Source organism: Harpia harpyja, chromosome 15, assembly GCF_026419915.1.
Source record: "Harpia harpyja isolate bHarHar1 chromosome 15, bHarHar1 primary haplotype, whole genome shotgun sequence".
Lineage (NCBI taxonomy): Eukaryota > Metazoa > Chordata > Aves > Accipitriformes > Accipitridae > Harpia > Harpia harpyja.
This window is the reverse complement of record NC_068954.1, coordinates 26,272,743-26,279,972: the sequence shown is the minus strand read 5'-3', so window position 1 is coordinate 26,279,972 and position 7,230 is coordinate 26,272,743. Positions and strand designations below refer to the sequence as shown.

Below are 7,230 nucleotides of genomic sequence, written 5' to 3'. Positions count from 1 at the left end.
TTGTAGGCAACCGCCAGCATGGACGTCGGTGCCTGAGCTGCTCAGGCTTTGCTCTCCTGATAGCCAGCAGACATATAGTCAATATAATGAATCAGGCTAGGCTCCGCTTCATCTCGTCCTAGAATCGATGTCTAAAATTGTTCAGATGAAGGAAACACTGGCCATGCATTTACCTCCCAAGTGACAGTATAGAGAAGTAAAAGGGTGTGGGCTCCTCTGTCTCCTATGAGGGAGTCCAGCTCAGCTGTAGCTGGGTACATTGTGGATGTCTCAAGCTATATCTGAGAGGAGTGTGCTGCCAAATGCTTTGTCTGCTCAGCTATAGCTGACAGGCCTGCCGATCACCACCCACAAATTTAAATCAGACGCCCTCTTTCTAGCCGAACAGCCAAGAAGTGAGCGAAGGAATGCAGGGAGCTTGGCACGGGATCCACAGGCAAAGTGGTCCACACTAGGGATCCCTCAAAAATGGGAGGAGAAAGTCTTTGTTTTTTTCTGGAGGAGGTGAAAGTCAGAGGACAGGGATCTCTCCTCCTCTCCCTGGTTTTGCTGCAAAGTAGGAGATGGAAGGGGAAAAAAAAAAGTAGTTTATTCCTGTAGGCCAGCCACAGGTTAGTCAATACACTGAACCTGATGTCCAGCTGACTAGGCTCTGTGTGGGTAAACCAGGTGTAAAACACTCAGCTCATGAAATGAGCATTTGTTTAGATACTTACTCTGTTTTCCGAGGGCACTCAGTAAGCATCACTGGGTTGGCATTGCCTTAGACCTCAGCCCCCTTCCATCTGGTTCAGACTGCAGCTCACTAACCCCCACACCACACACCCCTGAGACCTTTTCTGATTTATTATCAGGCTGGGGAGAATCTCAAATGTAGAAATTAGTCCATTGTGCATTAAGCGAGTTTCCTACATAAAGCATGGTGCATTAAGGCTTGTTCCTGTGTCACTAGTTTCTGAAAGCAGCTAAAACGAAGCTCAAAACTGCCTCACATATTTTCAGTAGGAAATCATAAATTTTCCCCATCATTTTGGCAGCCCTCTTCCTCCTCTGCCCTCCCATGAAATTCTGTTTTCTAAACTGATTTCCATAATTTCTTTCACTGTGAATGTGACTTTCTACTGTTACTGGTTTCATGTATTTTACCATCCCACAGGAAAAGGCGCAGGGAGATTGTTTTTTTTTCCTCCTTCCAAACAGAGAGCATTTATGACAGTGTTGGAGGAGAAGCATCATGTCCTCTTGCACCATCCCTCAGGACTGAGGGCTCCTTGGAAGGCAGGTCTCTTTTTTACTAAAGTTTTGGGAGCCTGGTGACTGTAGGCGAGCTCAGGTCTGTCGGATGGACTTTCTCGGGCCCGTCCTGAGCTGGGCACGTATTGCACGTTGCCTGTGATCTCCAGGGAATGAACCCGGTGATGCTTTCCCTCGCCCGTGGGCAATCCCCTTCAGTGAGCTCCGGGCATCTCCTCTGTGCCGGGGGGGACCAGGGACAGCACTGACTCTAAAACGTGAGGATCAACTCGCTGCCCCTTCCCCTTGCTATTAATGAAGAAGTGGAAACGGCACAGAGCTGGTATCTTCTGGTTTACCACGAGATGGTGGTAAATGCTAGCGCTGGGCCGGTGCCGGAGCATCGCCGGGCGAGCTCCGGCTCCTCTTCCCTTCCCTCAGGAAAACCACACCGGAGTGACAGATTTAGGCTGGGCACCCGCAAATGCTGGCTGGCAACGCGCTCTATTTTCATTGTAGCCTAATTTTCTCTCCTTCTGACTCCTTTACCTTTTTCTGTTACCGTCCCTACCCTGGGTGTTCAGACTTATGCTCCCTATTTCCCCCTGTACTGCCGTTCTCCCTGCTACTAGAGTCAGGGGTCCGCTGCAGAGGCCCCTGCCAGCCTTGTTTCGCGCGCTCACTGTCTCACACCGCGCAGGGAGGAAAAGATGCCAGCTCTCACCAGTGGCTACACCTGGTTTTTTGGGGGGCAAAGCAGGATTGTCTGCAAAGGGCAGGCAGTGGGTCTATCTCACAGCCTGGACTCCCCAGCGCTCTGGCACAGGACTCCGGAGGGAATATCCGTCTTACGGTAAGTGCCTTCTTAATATGCATTGACTACCTTAGAGCAGCCACTGCATTACAAAAGCTGTGCCGGCAAGACAACTCGGGTTTGAAGCTTCATTATAAACTGCACAAAAGATCCGGGGTTGACCTTTTCACTGCTATGAAAACCAGTATGCCCCTTCTGCATTTGCAGTTTAATGTGGAAAAACATGGAAGAATGGAAAGAAAAGACCACCAGTCCCTACGCCCAAACACATGTGCAGTCCCCCATACGTCAGCGTGCCCTGCTGCGGGCACGCGAGGCGCGCGCTGCCCAGAGTCCCACGGGCAGACACCACTGCTGCAGTCCTGGAGCGTGCTCAGCATTGGCACGTGCTTGCTGCCGAATAATAAAGACCCCCTTACAACTCTAACCCCTTAGCTTATAAACTGTAATATCTCTTCCAGTCCTTCTGCGTAGCTCAACGCAGGAGCTTCACCCATGTAAGAATTTGGCGTGAAATGTTACAAAACCCCCAGGTAGCCCAGATCACTGCAGGGGCCCAGGGGACGGAGAGTCGGATCAGACGGGGTGTCCAGCCCCAGGCTCCTGCCTCCAGAGGAGGCTGAGCTTGCAGGGACGGGGTGTCACCCACTGGTGGCTGGGGGTGGCTTGCTGAGAGGCAGACGAGTTGGAGTTCCTTTGCACAGGGAAAAGTAGCTGGTACCCCACTGCTCATCGCTGCAGCCTGGTCGGTGATGGCTTCAGAGGTGACACAAAGGCAAGTTCCCCACGGCAGAGGAAAGGAGGGAGGGGGCCCCACAGGCCCTTGCTAGCCAAGCGCCTCAGGAGTGGATATGAGCAAGGGGAGGCTCGTGTCATGCAACCTGTAAGACAGCATCTGCACCACATGTGTCAGCTGGGCCAAAATTCTGGGGTCTAATCCAAGATGCTGGCTGAGCTGCTGCTGTTGCGAACAAATTAGGTACTAACAAGCACCAGACAAGCCTCTCAACTCATGTGTCTTGCCTCCTGACCGAGGCCTCTGCTGTTTGCATGAAGCTGCTCCTTGGCTGTGCTCCTGTCCAAACTCAACAGAGTCACTTAGATGGCAGGTGGTGTAAGAGGCCCTCTTTGATCTGGAAAAGAGAAGGACATGAGACTTGGCAGAACGCTGGGGTCTTACAGCCCTGCCTTTCACAACCGACTCGCACAGCGTAAAGATGCAAACTCCAGCTGGCTTGGCAGGCCAGCCGCTTCTCTTAGGGGCTATGGAGGATGCTGAAACCCCAAAAAGAAGACCCGTGAGCCTGAACGTACAAGCTATGTGGCTGTTGCTGAGCACGTAGTACTGGCATACTGTATGACCGAGGAACCGTGTGCTGCAGGGTCCGCTTAATGACAGAAATCTTTTTTCTTTTTAATTAAGGGCTGCATTCTTCCCCCAGCCTTAAGTCTCATGTTTCTAATGCATTTTATAATCAAACTCTCAAACTTTTTCCAGGCAGAAGTTAGTAGTATCAGCCAGTTTGGTTATAGCAACACTGACCTTACCTGGGTGGCAGGACTGATTCTGAGCACTTTAGAGACACATTGGTGCTGGACAATGAAGGTATACTCAGGGACAGCTGTTAGAAATTAATACTCAGTGAACAAAGTACAGTATTTACTTACATGAGGAAGCAAAATGCTTAGATATTCTGTACATGACAGCTACTTTCTGCTTCAGCCTGTTGGTTTAGTTAAACCTTTATAACCTCATTTGTATAGCCAAGCTGTCTTAGCACATTATTGGGTTTGGCTCAAGTAGCCAAACTTCATTACACAGAAAGCAGAATCTGAGATATGTGCAGTCATAAAATGGATTCACTGAAGACACCCAGTTAAAAACAAAGGCTGAGCCAACGCTGGTCCAAACCACAAACAGTCCCACATTGATCCTTGAGTCCAAATTTTCTCAGAGTTCAAGGTTGAGGGAGGGAAAGATACATACATGGCTGGTAGTGCAACCTATGGTTAGGACTGCCCAATGCATCTTGCTGTTTCAATGCTGGGTTATTTGTGTAATTTTTTGCCCAATCAGCAAATATTTACACCAAAGCTTTCCTTGCCAGGTGTGTGTTGAAGGTTTTCTTCAAAGTTTTCAGCCAAAACAGTTCCACATTTCTGAGAGCATCCTTTTTCCTTAACCTAATCATGGCCAGGTTTAAGGCAAACAAAAGCCCACATCCCCCTCCCAATACTCTGGCAATCTTCTTCAAAAAGCTGTGGTGCTTTTTTTAGTGGAAGAGGGACTTGGAACTGGACAAAAAAGTAACCTTACTGCTGAGATGGACTTTTTCTAATCTTAGTGAAAAGTCTGTCTCAAGTTGGTTAATTCATAAGGCTTTGGAAGAAAAAAACAAGCCAGCTGTAGTTCACATGTGCTCGCCAGAGACCAGCTAGAGCTTGCAGGCTTCATTCTCTGGTGAGTTCATGAGCATGGGACATGCTCCAGGGCTCAGAGCAGGACTTCCCTAGCAATTGCAATTCCTAACTGCTTCAGGCCAGAGCAGCTCTAAATCCAGATACTCAGAGTCGAAAGCATGGATTTTAAATTTTTTTTTTTTTTACCTGTTTGTTTCCAGGCTACCTGAAGGACGTCAGCTGAACTGCATTCAGAGGAGGTAAAACATGCAACATGAAGAGATACTTTGGAAAAGCAGACAAAATGAACCCTAGCAGAGAGCTGGGGGGTCCCAAAGTGTGTGGAGACTGGGGGGAAATCAGAGGACGGAGAGGAGACTGAGGCATGGCAAAGCATGGAGTCTGGCAAGGCAACTGGGAAACGGCACGCAGGGAAAGGATGTGTGGGACCTCAATTCAGCCTCTTTGCACATTATTCTGAGTTCACTTAGGAACACTTGAGCTCACGTAGAAGGCCTTCCAACACCTTACTGACTGTACGTTAAAAAACCCTGGTTACGAAGACAGAATCACACATTTTCTCCTGATGCCATCATGGTGAATGTTATAAAAAAATCTCCAAAACTTCACAAAACAAAGTGCTTGTTGAACATCCCCGAAATGCAAGGAAGGGCATTACCATCATATTACAAACACAAAACCAGAGCCTGGAAGTATTTCCTGATTATTCGATCCAAGAAGTACATTTGCTCTACCAGGAGACTGCTGTATAGTTGTGTGTGGAAGTACTTTATATGTTCCTGTTGCCTTCTACGGCAGATGCAAGTCCTAAATTCTTCTGCAAACTAGCCTTAATTTAAGTCAGGCATCTAATGAGTACGGGATGCAAAACTCATAACTGCGTGTGGAAGAATTTGGCCTGAGCTGAGGAAGAAGGGAGAGGTGAGAACCTGCAGCCTGGCAGACGCTTATCCAATTATTCTATGGTATCTTTTGATATCAAAGTTACTCCAAACTTTGAGGGTTTGGGAGCACTCCTTCCTTTCCAGGATCTCATAAAATTTGGAGAGGGTTTTTCTTCTAAAGCTTCAAATTTGTCCTACTGAAAAAAAAAAAAGAAAGAAATGCAAAGTCTCTATTTACTTCAGCTGAGCCTGGTCTGGCACCTGGAGATGCTGCCTCTGCCAGCGGTGCTGCCATTGCCCACCGCTTGCTCTGAGATTCCCTGTTCAAACAGGCACTTTGTCATCTCACCGTGACCGCAGCTCCACCATTTGGTTGAGTTCCCATTCCCAGCTTCTGCAGGGCTTGTTGATGGGTAACCTAAGTTTTATCACTGTGACCAGCATTCTTGGTAATGGTACGTGTCCCTGCTCACACCTTTGCTTTTATACATGTTGCGCTGCCAAGAATAATTGTTAGTTTTAAACCGGCTCCGAAAGCAGCAGCTGGCTTTCCAAAAGGACGCAGAGGATGAGCTAGCGACAGCAGCCGCTTGGCATTTCCAACCCTGTGGTGCAAAAGGCAATGTGTTTTAAATATTGTGACTTCTTGAATATCTTGTTATCTTGTCACAGAACAGGAATACAATTGACAGTATCAGGATATGTACACACAATCTCTTATTGCTGTTTAAACTTATAAAACAATACCATATTCTGTGCTGGCAGGAGTACTATTAGCTATGCAAAATTATTTGTCAGCTCTTTGAAATACCTTTCCTTTTCTGGACAATAAAAACACCATTTCTTCAGCAATTTCTACTTTTCTATCTTTAAACAGCAGCGTGGATTCTGTTACTCACCTATATTTGTTACTCTCTTGTTAGAAAAGCAGGTGGGCCTATGATTGCAATCAAGTCCTATCTACAAGTGTGTGGTTCCCGAAAGAAGTAATTCTGCATTTTAATTTGTCCTCCCTGGCTATTAAAAAAACTGTGTGTGTTTTTTAAAAATCTTTTCAACATTTGTCAATATGTGACCATACTAATGCAATCCTTTGTGGTCAGCAAGAATTTATTAGAGCACCTTGATGTCAAACCAACTTTTTTATACCTCATGCGACAAGAAGTGAAGACTTCTTAGTTTATAGAAGCCAAAAAATGCTCATAGATTATACAGATTAGAGGCAAATTTTTATAGTCTCTTTATCACACAAGACTTTAAAAGACTTGGGTACAAACTAACTAAAGGCAATGCCATTTTCTGGACCTATAATGTTTCTGCTCAAAGTGCAACGTTAGACTATAGGAAATGCAAATGCCTGCTAAACCATCAGTGAAAACCTTAACCAGGGACTGTTATGCATACAGCTTGAAACCCAATTTAACTTAATACCTCCAGTTCAGGTTTCAGCCTTGAGAACTCTGCGTATTCTTTTATTTTTGCCTAACGATGTTGTACAGCATTTGATACTTTTTGGGATCATTATAGTGTTAACTCTCCCATATTGGCCAACTGCAAATTAAATTCTCTCCAGCTCAGTTTCCCCTGTGGTCCCAACTGGATGAAATAGTTGCACAGCTGAGTAAGGCCAGGGGCTGCCTGCATCCAGGAATTCAAAACTGCTTTGGCAATTTCGGCCTTCGTGGATGTCTCTGAAGAGGACAGGAAAGCAGGGTATTGGAGTGGAGAGTGTGGGACCACAACAGGCATAGTGGTGACAAGGTCTGCTAGAGCCCATGAGGTGCCAGGCTCACTCCTAACATGGAAAGGCACTTCAAAATGATGGCACTTTAGAGCAGAACCCTTCCTCATTTCCTCATTTCGTAACAACAACCTGGA

At 46.7% G+C, this 7,230-nt stretch overlaps 1 long non-coding RNA gene across 1 annotated transcript; it reads left to right on the top strand.

Moving 5' to 3' along the window:
• The first annotated feature begins 2,017 nt into the window (after positions 1-2,017).
• Positions 2,018-6,200, top strand: LOC128151885 (uncharacterized). The gene is made up of 2 exons (XR_008238486.1): positions 2,018-2,086; positions 4,669-6,200. It is a non-coding gene; the product is annotated as an uncharacterized LOC128151885 (long non-coding RNA).
• Positions 6,201-7,230: the final 1,030 nt, after the last annotated feature.